The sequence below is a fragment of the Sciurus carolinensis genome, chromosome 16 (assembly GCF_902686445.1).
Source record: "Sciurus carolinensis chromosome 16, mSciCar1.2, whole genome shotgun sequence".
Lineage (NCBI taxonomy): Eukaryota > Metazoa > Chordata > Mammalia > Rodentia > Sciuridae > Sciurus > Sciurus carolinensis.
Genome location: NC_062228.1, coordinates 39,730,932 through 39,751,426, shown reverse-complemented (window position 1 = coordinate 39,751,426; position 20,495 = coordinate 39,730,932). Strand labels below are relative to the sequence as shown.

The window sequence follows — 20,495 nt, the reverse complement described above, 5'->3', positions numbered from 1 at the left end:
GAATAATCCCACTTCAGCATTTGTTTGAGGTAGCTCATAAATTTCTGCTGCATCTTGGCAGCATCGCTTTTTTCCCCTAACCTGTTCCGGGGACAGAACTGTCCGACCCAGCAGCAGCTGGTGGAAGGATTCCCTGCTCATGATCACGTTCCATTCCTTTTCTCTACCTAGCCTGCGTCTATAAAGTTTAGAAGGCACATACAGAAGCGTGTGGACCATCATCCTTTCTCATAGAGGTAAGCATCTTCCAAGTCCCAGGAATATGACTCCTTGAAGGGGTCAGAGAGCTGAGCCTTCCTCTGGATCCATCCCCTGCAACTTTTCCTTCTCCCGATTTCTCTGCCTGTTCTTCCAGACAGCCCCAGAGGGCCACGCACAAGGGGTCTGAGAATGACGGTGATTACAGAGCAAGGTTCACCCAAACGGTTAATTTCTCACATTCTGGCTACAAAGTTAATTAATGTAATCTAACACATCTTGAGGCAAAATTATGCACTCAGATATGAATAAAATCCTGATCTTTTGCAAAATACAAATCTGGCACTTGGAACAATTCACAATCACTCAAATTACAAGTTCTGCACAAGAATATAGTATCACAAGGGGCTATGAAATCCTCTCATTAGAAATGATTCAAAAGGCATCAGGAACTCAGGGAGAGAATGTCAGGTGGAAGGAGGTGAGGAGCCAGACAGCTGAGACAGACTGGAGTCCCGCGGTGGAGGTGGAATCGCTGTGCCTGCCCACATTGTTTCTCAGGATCATGCATGGAGCCTCCTTGCAGTGATGGCCGACTGTCCCTTACTGCTGCAGCTCTCTCCTGGCTCCGGAAACACCCTCGCCTGCTCAGAGAGAGTGCCCGCCCTCTGTGGCATCACTTGGCAGAAGGAGTAGGCGCGGCTGGGGTCTGTCCTCACCTCTCTCTCCTGCAGACTGTAGGGAAAGAAGTCCTGGCCTTACAGACCAGAGGCATCTTTCCTGGTTCTCCAGGGTGCTGAGGATGCCACCTCTGTGTCATCTTGTCATTTCATCCACAAAGCACCCTTCCACTGGGCCCGATGGCCACCACTGAGGCAAGGACAGGGGCTCTTCTCCACGTTTCCCAGGCATGAACATGCGACAGAGGCCAGAAGGAAAAGCTCTCTATGTGGCCACTGTAGGAAGAGTCATGACCCAGAATGAAGGTGTTACCTCATTTACAGGTGAAACCCCACGGGTGTAAAGACATCCAGTCATTTGCTGTAAGTTCCATGCTGGTAAGTCCAAGTGTTGGGACCATGAAGCAGATACCTGTCTCAGATGTGCTCAGCCTAGGTGTGTCCTTTTCCATCCAGGGGCAGGGATCCTTCGTGTCCCTGAATTCTTCTCGTTTCCCAGATGACTGTGGCCACCCATCTTGATAATTACCGCTCTCAGCCCATCAGCTCAAAGTCGAGGGAAGTTTGTGTGTTGCTGCCAGTTTGCTGGGGGTCCAGGCAAGATGGACGGGCATCACCCTCACAGAGGGACTGGCAGATGTGTGGGGACAGGAAGCAATTCCGCAGCCCGTTGGGCAGTGGTGAGAGATGCCAGGAACGTCACTGCCATGTCCTTGCCAGGTACCCTGGATCCACAGATGGCACGCTCGGATCCCAGACTCTGGTGATGCCCTCCCAGCAATGCAGACTCAGTGGCCAGGCTCTGGTCAGAAGCCAACTGCTGGAGCCATCATTCAGAGATGAAGCATCCTGTCTTTAATTGATAATGGCTCATTGCAAATTTTACATTTTTTATTAGCGTATTTATTCATATTGAGGTTTGATAACTGCTACCTTCCCAAACTAGAAGTTTAGAGTTTTCAGTAGCAATCTGCCAAATTCCCTTACAAGTCTGGGGTGTTGGAAATCCTAACAGAAAATTCTGCTTGTTAACTAGGAGACCAAATCCCTCCCTGTGGACTGGGTGCTTCCCTCACAGCGTTCCCTGCGGAACCCTCTGTGACTGTGCTTTGCCTCTGAGCAGGCTTGGCATCCTGTGTCCCAAACCCGTCATGCTTTTTGACATATCTGCATACTACATGTACTGGTGAACATTACTATTTACACACGTTTTTAACTCAAATAAATTTATTTTTAAAAGGAAAGTGTGTCGGTCCTATAAATGAAGACCCAGAATCACTTGCCATAAAGAGAAAATAACCATAAAAATAAATGCCGTGAAATCAAACAATGTCATTAAATTCTAGCTGGATTCTCCTGCTTGCCTACAGCCTGAATTTGATGCCTTATCTCTCGTCTTAAAAAAGGGAGAAGAGCAAGTGTTAGGGAGGTGTTAAAGACCGACAGCACCCACCGGGTACTTTCTCCTTGAAGCAATCAGAAGGAAAAAGACAGAACTGACAAGGGAGTAATTTATGGCTGTGTGAGTCAAGGTGAACCACCTAATATTTTCCTGTGACACTGGTGAAACTCCTCCCCCACTGTGAGACACCCTGGATTTCAGCAAGTGGTGACTTTCCCTAGCTTCTCAAAGGGGTGCTTAACCCCCAAAGGGTTAAAAGTATTCTTATAGGAAAGTGTCTTCTGAAAAGAAAGGGGGAAGGTATTGGGGAGCAGGATTCAGGAAGCACTAGAACAGGTCCCTCCAGTCGGCACAGTGGAACCTTCTGCCCTCTTGGAAAAGTTTTACTCTGAGCCGGCCCACCCGGGAGCCACCAACCACGGCACTTGAAAAGTGAGTACAACCGAGGAACTGAATTTTAATTTCATTCAGTATTCATTCTCTACAACTTCACTTTCCTTATGGACAGTGCAGCTCTAGGTCCTTCTTTGGTGGCTCTGAGCTTGTTTCTCTGACCTAAGCGGGGATCTGCTGATTAATCATTTCTGTCTGCACTGGCCTCCCCTGTGGAGTGGTGTGCAGAGCGCCGAGCACCACAGGAAATGCCTGTGTAGTACCCCTGCCATTGCAGCTCTGGGAAAAGTTGGCCTCAGCACTCCCATTCCATAGATGGGGAAACTGAGGCTGGAAGACTGTAAGCGGAAGCCAGGATACCAAGAGAGGGTAACTGTGCTCAAGAGTGCTCTCACTCTCAAACGGATTCCCATGCTCGCTCAGTCCTCCCTTCAGCCCCAGGGAGCTCTGAGCCTTGGTGTGGTGCCTCTGTGTCATTCACCGAAACAAGCCCCATCCCTCCTCTCCTCCATTCCATGCCCCGTGGGCTGGGGGCTTCCCTAGGACTGAGGCCTTTTCCTCCAAGGAACAGACCTGTACAGACCAGAGGCTGCAGACCAGATCTTATCCTCAGCTCTTGCCTCTGGCTCCAAAGGAGATCCCTGGTGGGAAGGCAGGCCAGAGCCAGCAGAGTCCTGGAACACCTTTTGGGTCACCCTTCGTGTCCCTGCCCTTCCACCTTATCCTAATGCTCTTGATCTGTGGTGGGAGTTGGGGGATGAACTGATAAGTAAATCCACAAGTAGAGTATTAAGCGTGACCCTCACCCCGCCTCATTCTCCAGCTCCTATCCCAGCCTACTCAGGGTTGCTCTGCTCTTTATTAGTAACCAAAGCAGAACACAGCTTAGCTCAGAGTCTGTGTGTCTTGGAATGGGTGAAGTTCTTCACCTGAAATGAGGGAATTTTGGCCAGTGGAAGGGTTTTTTGGCTACAACCTTGTAGATGTGATCACCCTCCTTCCTGGGCTTAGGAGGTTGAGCTGACTGCTCAGGCAGGAGTTTCCTGGACTTTTAATGATTGTTCCAGTTGCAAGGGTGGGACCCAGTGGGGGACTGATCCTGTCACTGTGAAGATCCTGCCCTTGCCACTGCAGGGATCATCTTAGCTGATGGAACATCATAATTTCTATAACCAGAAATAACTTGTCTTTATTGAATGCTTGCCCCATACCAGGCACTGTGCTAAGTGTTTTATGTGCATAATTCCATCAAATGCAGTTCTCAGAAGAGGGTACTTCTATTCTTGTTTTAAAGACGAAGGATCAGAAACGTAAGAGAGTTGCGGTAACTTGCCCTGGTTCCCCAGCTGCTCAGACAGAGCAGAAGACAAAACCGAGGCCTGAGGATTCTGGTGTCTCTCCTCGTCATGCCATATGCACCACAAAGAGCCACCGCCTTGCCCAGCCCTTTCTCTGTTTTCATTCTCCTCTTGGCTCCGAGCCTCATGCTCCTGAGTTCATTCATTCATCCACAGAGCAGATGTTTGCAGACCACCCTGGATGCTGGTTCCTGGGGTTGGTGCTATACCAAAAAGAAAATGCATGTGGAATGCCCCCAATTATCTGGGAGCTTGCATTTGCTTAAAGGAAGACTATAATTTCTCTCTTCTGGTCTGCCTGTCACTCTGCTGGGTTCACTCAACTCTGTCTTCAGTTTTGATCCGTTGGCACCAGAGAGGCAGCTTGGAGGAAAGAGAGGCTCATTATCTGGGGCCAGGGTTGGGGAAAGACATGAGAAAACTGGGGCACTTAGTAGAGGCTCAGCAAACTGTGTGATGTGACAGCATGATGAATGGGATCTGGGGTCCGAGGACTGGGGAAGGAGAGGTTGCTTAAGCTCAAGGAAGGAAAACGTACTTGTATGCATTTTCCTGTAATCACAAATTCCTCCGAGGGCACTGGAGTATGTGTTGAAATAATTTGAGCAGGCGTGTATTGAGCACCTGCTCAGGCCGGTGCTGGCCGGTGCTGGGGATGCCAAGATAGGCAGTCCTCAAGGGGGCTCGAAGGTGGAGGATGTGACAGACAGACACAGGTAATTCTGATGTGGGTACCATGACTGAGACGGACGCTGAGCAGGATGGGAACATGATGATGAGGGATGCCTTGCTCATCCTAGGAAGTGAGAAAAAACTAGAAGTGGCTTCCTGAAAGTGGGGGTGCCCCAGCTAAGTCCTAGAGAACAACAGGGTAACAGTAGTGCTCTCTTTGGGGCCACATTATCTAATGCTTTGCAAGAGAAGCTACATCTATATGACTGAGGAAGTGCCAAGTTTTCTATACTTTTTGTTTTTCTGTCTAGACTTCCCAGATCCATTTCCAGACCTTTCTTGACCTCCCAGCTAACCCACATGTTTACTCTTGTTGACTTGATGGTTCTCAAAACTGAGAAGTCATTCAGATGTGTTCTTCCATAAAATGAGTGCCACATAGAGAAGCGAGAGAGTCTCTGTTGCGTCCCTGCTCCATCAGGGCGTTGAGTTGCCCCTCTGCGCTCCTGTACTTGCAAAGCATTTATTTCTTCTACTTTCTTGCAGAAAACATGGCTCCATCAGTCTTCATCCAGCCAGCGACCACTTCCTCTTTCAGGTGGGGAATTCAGAATCAGCTCCTTCCCTCCCTTTCATCTTTCCATTCTTCAATCACCCACCCGCTTACCTCACTCTCCCTGGGGTTCCCCCCATATCCTGTCCCCAGAGTGGATAAATGGTTGCATTGAGAGACATTAGAAACCCCAAGTCCTGAGCCCAGAGCACTGTATGGAGGGATGCTCACTAACATGGTATCTGCCAGAGAAAACCAGTAGTAACACCGCTCTGTGCATCTTCATGTGGTGCAAAGCTGGAACCAGCCCTCATCCCAGAGGACAGCAGCAGCCCTGTGGAGGAACAACTCCATGGTCATTCATATTTTATTGCAAAGTTCTTGGGCTAGCCTTGGAGAAAATGGCAGACAAGTGGCCTATCATTGGAATGGTCCCTGATCAGGGAGTTAGAAGGTCTAGAATCTGGTCTCAGCTCTGCCATTAATGAATGGTACCTGTGGGCATTCCTTCCCTCGTTCCTACCTCTGGTGAATGAGGTGTTGGAATCAGTGCCTGTCTCTATGATTCTTGCTCCCTCCTTAGCTCTAGAAAGATCTGAATCAGAGTCAACCCTACTGGAATTCCAGTAGGGATCTTTGATGCCGTGTCCTTAGTTCTCCCTTCCCAAGCAAGAACATTGACTGGGAGGAGACCATGGAGCAGGGAAGGTTCCTGGCACTTAGTGGGTGGAGAACTCGCTGCATCTGGTTCACACAATCTGACTAGCAGAGAATGACTACTGGGTTAGTTATCTCTTTTCATTACCCGGATGTCCCTGTGGAGCCCTAAGCCAGCCAGAGAAAGAAGCAGATCTGCAGTACCCACGACCATATCCAGAAAGCACTGAGAGCCAGTGTCATAAAAACGGAGCTCGTACTGTGGGTCCACGCTGGACAAGGTAGAAACGGTGGCTCTGTGTGCCCCCAGGCCACAGATTCCCTGGTGAGAGCACCTTCCCTGTCTTTATTTTGCCTGTCGGGTGAACGTTCCAATGCATTTTTCCTTATTATGACTTGATTAAGGACACAATAAACCCTAGCCATGATTTTTATCTATTTGCAGTCATATCTCTCAGTTCTAATTTCAGAGATTAGCTTGTTTTCAAAACACTAAATGAAGGACAGACTAGATGCCATTGTTGGCTTTCCTTGCCAACACAGCCGCAGCCCACCATTGACAAACGCAAGCTGCTAGCCACACCTGCATGTCAGTGCCATGGGAAGAAGCCCTGAGACTGTTGGAGTGGGAGGCAGAGTATTAGGGATTTCAATTCTGCTTTATTTTCAACTTGAAATGGAGGAAAACAGACAAAAAACAAATAAGAAAGCTAAACAGTTGCGTGAGAGCTAGCAATTTGCTGGGCTCCCGATGACAGACACTGCATTATCATAATTGTCTCTTCTACATGATAGGACAGAAAAATAATAATGTCATTTTATTTATAGCTGGGGTGGCCCCTTTATGAGAGTCATACAAGTTTCTGCCAAGTGGAGTAGGTCAAATGACATCTTTTGATCAGGCCTGTCCAAAGAGATCAAAGATGAATGGCAGGTAATGGATACCCAATGACAAACCAAATCTAAAACAGAAATAAGGCTGCCAGAGCCTGCCAGTTACCCATTAAAGGCCCGCCTAAGGAAGGCAGGCTGCTTGACACATTGGCCGAACACCTAAATCAGCCAAGCGTCAGTGCTAAAATTGTGTATTATCATTGGAAATGGCTATTATTTCCTCAGTAACATTTCTGTTAAGGCTTTGTTTGTGTACGACTGACCCACAGTCAGAAGTAGAGTTAAAGGTAGGCTAGCCCCAGAGACTTGGGGGCCACCCTTGGCTTTGGTTATTCATTATCTGGTTTTAATTGTCTACTCCTGATCAGCACCACCCGACTCTGATTTCTGCTCAGGTGTTCTGTTGACAGGTGAGAGGGTGGATGGAACCTGGTGCCCAGCGCTGTGTTTCTCTGCACCCTTAGCATCACTCCATCTCCCTGGGTCTCCTCAGCCACATGCACTTGGCCCTATCGCAGACCATACAAAGCCCAGAGCCCTCCCAGAACACACAGAGGGGAGGACTAAGCAGATGGAGAAAATGCAGGGGGACAATGGCACCCTTTCCTACCCAGGCTGAGGGAATAGGGCGGCACTTGGCATTTCACAGAGCAATGCAGTCTGCACATATAGAAACGGTGGAAGCAGCTTCCAAAATTATGGGAATAGATGTGACTTTTTTTTCCTCAAGCACTTGAGTTATGTAATTAAGTTGGGCTTTGTAGAGATGTTATTTAAAAGGCTTTGGTGGGGAACAAAATTTACTATCTTTTTTTTTTTTTGGCTTTTAATTTCTGGGGTGGGATGGGTGGAATACAAAGAAATATCAAAGAAATATTTAGAAATGAGGACTCCAAGACTGCAGGAGAGAACTCTAAATCCGCATGTCCCAGGGGACGCACAGGTGGTGCTGTGGGTAATTTTTTATTCTGCAGCGTATGCTGGAATGTTAAAAAATATTATTAAACATTGAAATGAGTATACTAGTTAGCTAATTAGTATGTTTCTCTTTCTTTTAATAATCCCGATGCATTTTCTTTCTTTCCTCCCTCCATTTTTATACACAAGGTAACCCTAAAGAACATATTTAGAAGCATAATTAGTTATAATTAGAAGCAAACAAACCTAGCCCAGGGTATCTCCAATTTATTATAAAGAATTACAGGTAATGGTGGCTGTAGTGGAAACCCGGGTTCTTTGCTGCTTAATGCAAATTCAGGTTTTACATACACATACACCCGCCTGCATGTACATGCGCGACCCCGCCCCCCCCCCCCAACACACACATTCCTTCTCAGGATAAAAGAGCCAATGATAGAAGCTGCCTTTGCTTGGCTCTTAAAAGTTTTACAAACCTCACGTTTCTCGATCACTTTGCATTAACTATATCTTTAAGTAACGGAGACACTTTGTCAAAGTCATAGCATCATTCGTTGGTGATGAGAAGAAGATAGACATTTGACTGTTAGGCCTCTTGGCAGGAAATTTGGTAGTGAAGTCCCATCCAATTTGTCAAGCTCAGCAGTGGTCTTTGCTCCGAAGGAAGCTTACAGCCCATCCCCGATGCTTCACCTGCCTGAAAGAGACCCCCCAACTCTATCTGAAGTGACAAGCTGCAGATGCAGGGCTGCCCCAAGAGTAAGCCCACCATGTTTTCAGTCATTGTGCAGGGAAGTCACTCACCTTTGACATTTGGCCGTTCCAAAAAAGCGCCTACCCAGTTTTGTGGCTCCCACCCCAAACCTCTATGTAAATGAAAGTTTAAACAAATCTGTGATCATGCTGGCTTTCAAGTGAGATTTTTAAAAAATTTCTCTTGAATTATGTAAAGATGCATCACAAGATATTTACAATTTTTTTTTAAAAACAGATATTCTTTTTATATACTGATAAAATTGGAAACTTGGAAGCATATTTGGCAAGTGTAAACAGATGGTTAAAGATATTTGCTGGGAAGTATCAGAAACAGTTATTCCTGACTTGCCTGCTTGGCTAAACATTGCTCTGAAAAGTCAATTAACAGGGCACAGAGCAGGAATGTGGGTCTCAGGGCGCTCTGAGAAGAGTGGGCAAGGGTGCAGATTTCTTTTCTTCATCCCTGTGCTGGAGGTAAAAGCTGCCCATGGTGCTCGTGCCTTCTTTTTACCCACAGACTCAGTGAGGGGTTCTTTAGCCACTGAGGAAAAGGCTTCTGTGTAGTCTCCTTAATTAAGGATGCCTGTTGCAGGGACCTCCCTCACAGGGAGCTGGGCACCTTTTACCTTTCTCCAGCTAAGGTATGAAATTAGCGCTTTTCCTTTGCTCTGGGGAACGTGATCATTTTCTTCATGAGATCTCCATGCTAGGAGGTTTATAGGAAACCTTCAAAGCCATGGGAAGCAAAGTTGCATAAAGGAAATTACTGGGAAGAAAGAAAGAGGAAACTGACATGCTGCTTTTTTTTCTTTCTTTCTTCCTTCCAGGTAGCACAATTCACCACACAGAACATTTCAAATATTGAAATCCGCAGTTCAGACGATTTAGCAGAAAGCATAGAATTTCATGAAATCACTTAAGAGTGAGATGTACGGTGTGTGTGTGCATTTGGGTTGGGGGGGGTGACAGGAGATTGGGGTGCAGAAGGAGGAAGCTGCTGTATTTTTTTTACAAGCTTATAAAACACAAATGCTTGTGGCACTTGCTAATCTGAAATGCTTTTAGTAGAATTGTTCAGTAGCAATAATCTGTCAACAGATTACAATTTTGCTTAATTTTAATGTGGCTAACTTAAGATGGTTGTATAGTAAATTTATGCAACTGATCACAGTTATTAAATTACTGCATCTGCAAAGGAAGCAATCAAACCCCTTATTACAGTTGCTGTGAGTGAATGCTAAATGTCAAGGAGTTACCAGTGCGCTGCGGGGAATCGCGCTCCAGTTAAAGATGCATAAAATATCAGCACTTTTTTAATGCTTGTGCATTCAACAAAGACTCCCATCATAATTAACTGGTATGGAAATAAATAATTTTTACAAACTACCTTAGAAACAGTTGTGCTACAGTTTTTGTCAAAGTCTGCTGCTCTGCAGCGATATTTAAGCCCTTAGACACATTTCCCTCTAACTCACATATGCTATAAAATATTTAAATCTCACAGAGAGGTTTGAAAATGATATTATAAATCCAACTCTCAGTGCTAAAAAGTAATTTATGATGATTAATTTAATTATACGTTTTAAGGTTTTGATATTTTAAAAACTTGAGATTAATTTTTTTTGGTTATGGTCCCAGTTTGACAGTTTGGGGGAGGGGGATTCTTTCTGTAAACAGCAGAGATGCACATGGGTACAGATCTACCAGGAAGGTGGGGGGAGGGTGGGAGAGAGAGAGGCTTGGAAACTGTATCCAGAGAGATGATTCCAGAGTCCTGGCCCTGCATGGTTAGCTCTGTCCCCTTGAACCGCTTTTTCAGAGTCTCCATCTGTGAAATGCAAATGATAAGAGTGTGCATTTCGTGAGAGCCTATGGGGAGTGTTTGAGTTAATGTGTGGAAGGGCTTGGAACAGCAGCTGGCCTTATTAAGGACCGGTCAATGTTAGCTGTTATCATTTTGCATGTCTCCACCTAAATTCTCACAAAAAGATGCATCTTTCTGAAATCCATTGCTTTTGCTGGCACAGGCCAACAATTAATCCAGGGGGCGCTAGTCCATTCCTTTGATGCTGCCCACGTTCAGTAGTGGGCTTTGGGGTTTCTAAGAAATCTGGCCTATGAGGCCCAGTCACCTTGAAGGTAAGAAGTGTTGACCTGAAAGGAGGAAAGGAAGGCAGGCAGGGACGGAGGAACAGCCACACCAGGGTAAGCTTGGTGTTGTTAGTTTGCAGTTGTATGTTATATTTAAAGGATAATAGAAGGGACACTCACCCAGATCTGATTCAGTCTACTCAGCAACCCTACAGTGACAGGTTAGAGTACCACTTGGACCCAATGAAAGTTAAGTCATGTCCCTCATGCTGTTATGAACGGAGCCCTTGGTTTGATGACACTGGGCTCTGTTCTGAACCCATGGGCTCCCATGTGGACCAAATGCCTCTGATGAGCCAAACCTGTGCTGTCTCAAGTCACACAGTGTGGCAGTGTGACCAGTGTCCAGTCGCAAACCTGAGCATGAGATCAGTTTACAAGATGCAGGGTCTGCAGCTCAGAGCCATACTGGTCTTGTTCTCTCCCCAGAGAACAAGTTCCCTGGAGTAGGGGCTTGAATGTCAGGAATCTTAATGATTCAATAGCAGACCCTGCCGGTTTGGATAACTTGCTCTTGCCTAGTGTATTCATGTGGTGTAAGTTTGTTTGCAGTCACTTGTTACAATGTGTTTACAGGATAACTTTGTAGGGAAATCACCTTCATTCAGTTTTGTGTGCATGTATGGATAAATGTGTGCCTGTATCTTTATGTATACAGTGTGTATATATATTTATATGTGTATTTAATACATATATATATTTTAAATGAAAGTGAACCCAGCCACATAATTTATCCATGATATCTTGTTTCCATCAAGCAAGAAATGGAGCACCCAGAATCTACCCCAATTTTGGCCTTACTGAACTAGAACCTTTGGCTTCTGGATGCTTATTTTGACCTGTGGTCTCCTCAGTATAGATCTCACTTTAGACGTGAATGTGCAATCAGAGGGTTAATGTGACATCTCTGCATTTTTTCACCCACACACTGTGATGAAAAAAATGTACATGTCTATTGTGTGTATATACATCGATTTACTTATATTTATATGTAGTTGGCCCTTCATAGCCATGGATTCAACATCTGCAGGTTCAATCAACTGTAGATTGAAAATGTTCAGAAAAGAAAATGTATCGGTACTGATCATGGACAGACTTCTTTCCTTGACATTATTCCCTAAACAATAGAATAAACATAAAACTAAACCACACAGCTATGAAGGTCAGTTAGGGAAATGTTAGGGAATGGGGAAGAAACATTTGATTTAATAAAACATTCACAATATAGACTCTTTTAAAGGGAATGCATTTTACTCTAAATTTCCATACAACATACACGGATTTCTAAAATGAGCACAAATATTGAATCCCCTAGATAGGCTGTTTGAATGGGTGTGAGTCCTTTTTGATTTTCTACATGTCCCGAGCATTTCTTATTGAGTAGGTTGGATGTGATTTGGAGTCTTGTGTTTCATTTATACCACAAGCCATCTTCCTCCCTGGACACCAGCATAGCCCTCCACTTTCTGAGACAGTGATCATGAAGGGCTAGGTCAGCCCCAGGCCTCCTGGCCCTTGTGGAGTGTGGGCAGCAACTCAGGTACAGTGGTGCCATACCATGCACCCCAGGGCCTCAGGATGCCCTGGGAGTGATGGTCTAGGGTGACTCGGCACCGCGGCTCCATCATCTGAATGGCATAGACGCACTTCACCAGATTAAGGTGATGTCAAGGCTTTCCAGGCTTTCCTGGGCCCTTTGCCTGCCTTTCTGAATGTAAGAAATGTCATCAGGTGCTTACAGGGCTGGGACCCTGGAGGGCTGACTGGCAGTCACTGTAAGTAGACACCCCTGGCATGGCATATAAGCAAAGCCCCAGACACCTGAGTTCAATCCTGGCTTTCCACTCCATCAGCTCAGCGTCTGAGAGGGTCACCATGCCTTTGTGAAGTACTGGAGCAGCCAAACCTGCCTTGCGTGGTGGTAGGAGGAGAAGAGAAGGCAGCATGTGTGAAATGTTTGATAAAGGACTCAAAAATGAGAAAAAGCACAGCATCCTGGCTGCCATTGTCACCGCAGCCCTTCGGATTGTCAACAAAGCCCAGGGCTGTCTTGGCTATAACTCCCTGAGGGTGCTCAGGTATATTTTCCCAAGCCCCCTGGACTCCTTCCCACCTGAACTTCTGTCACCTTCCAAGGAAACCCACAGGGTAGACCTCATTGTGCTTTTCACTGGGGTGTCCCCGATCTGTGATGATGTACTGCCCAGGCCAGAGCCTCACTGTGGGACACGTCTCAGGCATCTGGACCGCTCCAGGCCTGTGCCATTTTTCGGGTTACTTCCATGTCATTCCTATTGTGCCCACAACGGCATGACCTGTGTGAGATGGTAGAACTGTGCACAGTCCCAGTAGATGCCATCTAAGTCTTAATTCCAGTGACTGCCCCTCCATGCCTGTCACTTACCTCATTAAATAAGGTGACATTGGACACAGGTGAAGATGGCCATCATAACCAGGAGGAGAGTGAGTGCTGCTTTTCATTTGGCGTACGGGCTTTTAGGAATGAAAGGGGGCCCCGGTCGTCTGCCCTTGGAGTCGAGCGTGACAGGGGTGCCTCACAGCTGAGTTGGCCTCACCCTCTGCTTTTCAGCAGGCTGAGCTGAAATTCCCCACAATCCATTGCACCCCCACAGGCTCCCACCCGGCCTTCCTAGTCTTGCCTTGTCTCCTATTGTAGCCGAGGGGGAAAAAAACGATTTTTAAAGATTCACTAATGGTAATGAAAAATATTCTGATATAGCATTAAGGATTTTGCTCCTGAAATGTGTTTAATGTAAATATGCTGTCAGAGACCCTTCAAGTAATTGACACAAGCAGATGATTAGCAGTGTTCTCAACGGTGTTTTTGCATAATCTTACATTTTGACAGAACTCCTCAGCCGCATTTTATTGTCAGTACTCTGCAATCAGTAGGACTTCCTTCCCCGCCAACATTTACTTTGTCATTATGAATCTTGTAAGTGGTCATTTAACTGGTTTCAGGGTGCATGTAGGAGTGTCATTACAGGCGTATTTGGGGACATATCTTCCTACCAAGAAACCCTACTAAAAAGTAAACTTTTCACTAACTGGGATGAAATCAAATGAGCCACTTAGCAGCCCTGACTGTGAGCTGAGGGGGGGATGGCCACAGACTGCCAGGGCATCAGCCCCTAGGAGCTGTGGGGCTGGGGGTGGGGAGGCTGAGTGGTAAGTGCCAGCCCCAGAGAGGCAGGGCCAGCACCCCTGTGGCCAGCCCCACGGGGCCTCTACCGTCTGAAAATCAAGTAGTAACTTCCTTTCTGAGCTGGGTTGGTTTCTCTTTTCTTTCTTTTCTTTTTTTTTTTTTTTTTTTTCATTTTGAATTGAGTTCATCTTTGGTGATATAAAAAAAAAAATTGGTGTTCAATTATAATCATATCCAACTGGCCCAAATTAAACTGCCCTGATCCATAAGCATTCATAACTGCATACAGTTAAGTTACATTAATAGTCAATATAATAAACCTTCACCTTTATTGAAGCCACTCTTGTTTCTACAGCAGTTCTTTAATCTATCTCAATAGATTTCTGGTGTACAGCACATATAGATTTGGCCAGTGACAAGGGTTAGAGTAGTCTTGTAGAACATTTACTTGTAGCTCTGAAAAGCCCACATTCATCAGAGGATGAAGTCGATCAGATTGTACCAGAATCAATGGAAGGCTTGTGGGATCCCTCTTAGGCTTGTAATGCGTTCACCTTCTTTGGAGAGAATTCACACACTCACACACACACACGCATGCGTGCGCACACACCCTTCTCTGTCTTAAAGCCATTTATCTCTGAATGTCAAATTGCAATAATTAACCATTATTGATCTTAAATTCAATTAACTTCATTAACACAGGTCATGATGAGGGTGCTTGTAAGGGAAAGGCATTTGACAAGTGTCTTTGCTTGTGTGACATTCCATGTTCGCAGTGACGGCTATAAACCGTTCACACTGCCCTCTCCGAGAGGCAGCCAGCAGAAAGGGCCAACCTGGGCTCGAGTGGGTGAGAGACGCACAAAGTAGTTTCCATTGTTGGTCTTTCTGGTGACTTTGTTCAGTAGGAGTCTGGCGGCTGGGGCAGCGTCTGAGCTCCCTTGTGGTGTGTGGATGTGGGCACCTTTTGCACACAGGTGTACTTTTTCATGGTGGTGGGGACACTGCCCCACCTGCCCACTCCCTCCTCTTCCCCTACCCTGTAGCCCAGTTACAGATGGTGTTCACAAATTCCAGGTTTTGCTTAATTCAGAAAGCAGCCCGCCCTTGTGTATTTTTAGGCTACACTCCTTACTCTCTTGACCAAGAAGGAGACAAAAACCTGACTCACACGAGTGGGACCTGTAGGGAGCTCTGGTACCCCGCTGTGTGGCATTTGCTGCTTTGCTAACTGTGCATTTTGTGTGTCACATTTGGTGTCTCCCCACAGGCCTCCAAGGTAGGCCGTATGGCCCCATTTTGCCGGTGGGGGGACTGAGGCTCTGTGGGGCAGACTCATGGAGCCACACTCCACCCAGGTGGCATGGCAGAACTGCAGCCTGTCTCCCTCCAGTCTGAGAGTGGCCACCTGGTTATGCACCACGCTTCAAGCATTAGGGAACCTTCACTCCATTTCTTCCCCCTTAGGCCGTGCATTGGAAATGTGCACTCAGGAGAGAAGCATCGAGGTACAGTAGGGAAAGTCCCCGCCTGTGACTGCCACGCCTGGTTCTGCGTCTCCCTGAACCATCCCCTCAGTCTTATCCATGAGATGGAACACTCAGGTGGGCTCGCCCTCCTGCCTGGGTTGCTGTGCCCCTGGGCTGAGGTCACGCACGGCAGGTACCCGCAGGAGTACCAAGCATCCCCGCGTGGGCCAGTGCCATTGTGAGCAGGAGCAGCTGCAGGTGACGGGATGTCCTTGTGCCTTGCTAATGAGTTCTGGGCTTCCGATTCTTCATGGAAATGCTGCTTCATCTCGAGGAAACAAAATGAAGCAAAAAGAGGAAGCAGGAAGTCCGCCTTCCCTGCTGGTGACATCCTTTAATGGGGAAGTTTGGCTAGATTTGAAAGAACTTTGTCAAATGCCCAGCGTGCACATGCCCAGGCCTTGTACTTTACTGAATGCCCAGGGCCCTGCCTGGGCTGGGGGCTATGGAGACCTCCTCCCTCTGTGGAAAGAAGGAATGGCTCTAACTGCAGAACCCTGGGAGGGCTGGGGCACAGAGGTGAGAAGGATAGCTGGGAAGGAGAGAATAATGGAGCACAGGGCAGGTAGGCCATCAGCTGGGTTTGGGGAGCCGAAATGCTCCTGGTCACGTGAGCAGAGGTCCAGAGTGACCTTCTCTGGGTACGTGGGAACCGCCAGGGAAGTTGGGACCTGCTGAGATCCTAAAAGCCCCTGAGTATCACCTGAGGAATGTCGGGTTATTGAGGAGGAAGCCACAGGGAACTCCACGTAACTGTCCCAGTACCAGTCATGGTGGCCTGAAGCTGTCTCAGGAAATGTCTGCCGACGTGGTCGTAGGATTCTTTGCTATGTTTTAGGGATGAAGTTGCTACGCCTGTCAGAGTGCATTGGGTCAGGGAGTGGCCAGGGAAGCACATGCATGCTGGGGTGGGGGCACTGATGCTGGCTTTTTTCTTTTGTCTTTTTCTCTGTGCTGGGGATTGAACCCAGGGGTGCTTCACCACTGAGCCTCATCCCTAGCTCAGTGGTAAAGCACTTCATATTTTTTATTTTGAGACAGGGTCTCATCAAGTTGCCCAGGCTGGCCTCAAAATTGCAATCCTCCTGCCTCGGCCTCCAGAGTTGCTGGAATTACAGGTGGGCGCCAACGCATCTGGTACTGGTTTGTTTTGAATGCCGCCTGCAAGCTTGGGTGTTTCTGGAGCAGCTGTATCAAAATCAGAAAATCTAGCCTCAGGATTTTCTGTCAGTTTTAAGAAGGGGCAGGATTGAGGTGGGTAGTGGGAGTAAGCCACCTCTGTTTACCCTCTGTGCTCGCTGATTATCTCATTTAATCTGCCAACAGGAGAGGAGTGGGGGCCCAGAGAGGTAATGCCGCACACCTCACCTGTCCCACAGACACCTGCCCTGGCCAGTCCACCTCAGGGTCCTGGGAGAGTCAGAGAGGTGATCCACAGTGTTGGGATGGAGGCTTGGAGAGGAATCAAGGACAGGGCCCGTGAAGGGTGGGCTCACCCCTCTGGTATCCCCAAAGAAACCAGATCTGAATCCGAGACACCTAAGACCTGCTGGTTCCCACAGGGGGAACCAGACCACACCTGTGACTAGGGGAGCCATGCTCTGCATGCTTTGGTCTCACCCAGGAGCTTTCCAGACTGGCAGAAAAGTGGCTCCTGCCTCTTCCTTCTGCTAAGGTTAGTAGTTCAGCACAGAGGTTCCTCGTGTCTCTCTTTTCCCTCAATCTGTTGTCACGGTGGGTGACAATATCACCCAGAATGTCAGGGCCCTGAGGAATCTAAAGCAGGACATCTAGAAATACCAGCTGCAGAGCCAGCTTCTGAAGCTGCTGAGACCCCAGTGCAGGAAGCCACTTGCTCAGGCCCTACACTCCCCAAGTGTGGATACGGGCACTTTGTCCGAGTCTTCTCTGCTGACAGTGCCCAGTTCAGAGCCTGACACATTGGAGGTGCTGGACACAAATAAATTGCCTTTTAAATTTTTGTTGAACTTCACAAAGCTTGAATGTGCGCTTGTGAAACGTGAGGCAATGCAGAAGAGAACCCCTTCTCCCCGACCTGCCTTCTGGGTCCCTAACAATGACATGGCCCTCCCACACCCATACCCATGGAAGCCTGTTAATAGCCAGGCCAGGATCCTTTCCCTGAGCACCTGCCGCACAACCACACCCACCCTAGCTTGCATAGAAGCAGAGACTTCTGACACTTGTTTTACCCGCATTTGTCTTAGATATCTAACCACATGAAAACTTAACAGAATTACTTGGTAAAGTTTATTTTGCAATATAACATCCAAAAGAAAGGCGTCAGTATTTCCTCCAATTGAACAGAGGCCAGACCCAGAAATAGAACCTTAGTGCCCTAGGAGTCCTTGTGCCCCTTCCTGGTCACTACCTCCCAAAGTCACTGTATTCCTGACTTCTAACACCAGACATTAGTTTTGCATGGGTATGAATTTTTTATATAAGTTGATTCAGACAGTGTACACACACACACACATATCTGGTAGCTTTCCCTTAATAGTATGCTTGTGGGATTCTTCTGTGTTGTTTCCTTAATAGTTCATTTTCACTGCTGTATGATATTCCATTGTATGTGTATGTCATGAAAGATTTATCTCTTCTATTGTTGATGGACATTGGCTTTTTTCTAGTTTCCTTACTACAATGAATTGTATACCAAGGGTATCATTGGGATCTTTGTGCATTTCTACTGGATATGGGTCTGCGGGTGGAATTGCTGGGTCACCGAGTATGTGTGCATGTAGCCTTAGTAGATGGTGCCACACAGATTTTCAAAATGCTTGTAAGAGTTTGTACCACTGCAGCCATTAAGGAGAGTTCTAGTTGTTTCCTATCTCCACTAATGGTGGTATTCCTGTCTTATTCTTATCAGTTGCTATAATATGTCATGGTATTAGTTTCTTTATCCACTTTTTCCTGTATTCTGAGGAAGGTTAAACACCTAAGGGGTTTTCTGGCCCATGTATGAGCATATCCATAGTATAAATTTCTAACTGAGTCAACCCTATCAGAATTTCCAATTTTCATTTATACTTCTGAATTATCCTCTAGGAAGAGTCTATGGCTAGTAGTGCATGATCCAACTGGTGCGAGGGATACTTACACTGTTTTGGTAAGTTTCTTTTCTCTTCCTCCTCCCCCCCACCCTCAGTGAATGGTGAGGTATGGAGGGTTCCTGAATCTAATATAAGAAACACAAACTCAGACTAAGTCAATACAAATTTGAATTACAAAGAAAATATATATAGTAGTGCTGGCTAGCCAATAAGTGTTATTTATATATCGATTTGGGGAAACCTATTTTAATGGACAGAAATGGAATTGAAATCTGCCGGCATATATGTCAGTCAAAATTATAAACAATTCAAACCTTTGAATCATTGCCTTTGTTCCTTTAAACAGGCTAGGAAGATTTCATCACTATGCATCCGAATGGTGATTATATGTACGTCAGTGCTGGCTGGGTGCTCAGTGAGTGGTGACTGAGTAGTGGATCATTACTTAGTGCTATCCAAGTACTACATGATTGCTGAGTTAGTGCTTTGTGAATGCTTGGTAAATTCTAGGTGAGTGCTAGATGCTGAGTCAGGGCTTAGGAAAGATTGAATGAGTGCTGATTAGTACTTACTGAGTGCTCAGAAATTGCCATGTGAGGGTTGGCTAAGTGATCAGTGAGGGTTGGGTCAGGGCTCGAGTGCTAGGTGAGGACTGGCCAGGGCTGATTGGGTTCTGGCTGAGTACTGGGTAAGGTCTGGTCAAGTGCTGACTGAGTACTGAGCAAGGACTGACTTAGTACTGTGTTAGGGATAGGTAAGGGCTAGATCAGTGCTGACTGATTCCTAGGCCAGGGCTGACTGAATGCTGAGTACTGGGTAAAGTCTGGCCAAGTGATAGGTCAGTGCTAGGTCAGGGCTAGCTAAGTCTGGGTCAGTGCTGGCAGTACTATACGCTGTAGGAAAATGGCTTGACCATGATGACCATTATGTTGGTGCTCAGTGCAGAGAGGGCAGGGGTGAGCTTCTCTGGGGTCTCTGTGAGCATTTCCTCTTCAGGTCTGTCTTCAGGTTATCAGATAGGGACCTTTGTGGGTTCTCCTGAGATACCTTGCAGCCATGGCTCTATACTGAAGTGTCTGTGTGAAATGGAGTGAGACCTCAAGAAGAGATGCCCAGGAGGTCAGAGGACATTCCCAACTCCGTTACCCAGCATTTGAGAGCTGTCAAGGAAACTGGTGGAAATTTCCACTTGAGGTGACCTTTGGTATGTGGTGGTTCTTAGACCAAGAACCACCAACCAAGTATGTGAATTCATCCAAAGTTACTGAGGCTGGCTGGTAGGGCAGACCACGTGAAGAACACAGAAGTAAGGATTGCCTGTCATGTGCAGGAGGAGACAATTTGTGCACATGGTTAATGATTCTAAAAGTTGCAAAAGATTAATGGCAAATAAGCCATAAATAATGCCAATAATAATATCTTTCTTGAGTTTAGAGTTTAGAAAGGACTTTTCATTCCTTTTATCATTCTTGATATTATAGAAGTCACTAGAAGAGACACGGTAACCTAGCGGCTGAAGAGCTGAGGCAGGAGGATCACGAGTTCAAAGCCAGCCTCAGCAATGGCGAGGCGCTGTGCACCTCAGTGAGACCCTGACTCTAAATAAAATACTAAATAGGGCTGAGGATGTGGCTCAGTGGTTGAGTGCCCCTGAGTTCAATGCCCAGTACCCTGCACCCACCAAAAAAGAGGTAAGGTGAGAAAGGACTTCCTGGGGGCAGCAGAATGAGCAGGACATTGGAGGACAGGTAAGGGGATTTGAAAAGATGAGTATTGCTTCTAATGTGGAGGAAACAAGATAAATCAAAGCCAAGAACTAGAAACATTATCAGGAAAGCTCATGTGTGTGGAAGTAGGAAGTGGAAGATAAAAATTGGAAGGTAACATGGGGCTTGATTATTTTGGACTTTGAATGTCAAGCTGAGACATTTGTGCTAAGACATACAATCCTCTAATTTCCTTGTGCTCTGTGTAATCAAGGTCATTTGACTACATTAAAGTAAAACCTTTGACTCTGACTCATTTATTTTGGTAACTTCTTATTCCTAATCTTAAAGCATCCAGAATATGTAATTAGTGTCTAATACATGG

At 46.5% G+C, this 20,495-nt stretch overlaps 1 protein-coding gene across 7 annotated transcripts in view; it reads left to right on the top strand.

The window, feature by feature from the left end:
• Positions 1–20,495, top strand: part of Tshz3 (teashirt zinc finger homeobox 3) — a 70,033-nt gene that overhangs the window by 33,298 nt on the left and 16,240 nt on the right. Inside the window, exons 3-5 of one of the 7 annotated variants that reach the window (XM_047528512.1) lie at positions 172–236; positions 2,285–2,712; positions 5,250–5,301. The exons of 4 other annotated variants lie outside the window; for them this stretch is intronic. The gene's annotated coding sequence lies outside the window, so the exon portion shown is untranslated. Of the gene's footprint in view, positions 1–171; positions 237–2,284; positions 2,713–5,249; positions 5,302–16,394; positions 16,446–18,399; positions 18,461–20,495 lie in introns of those variants that run through there. 2 more of the 7 variants (XM_047528513.1, XM_047528511.1) reach the window with 2 other exon arrangements.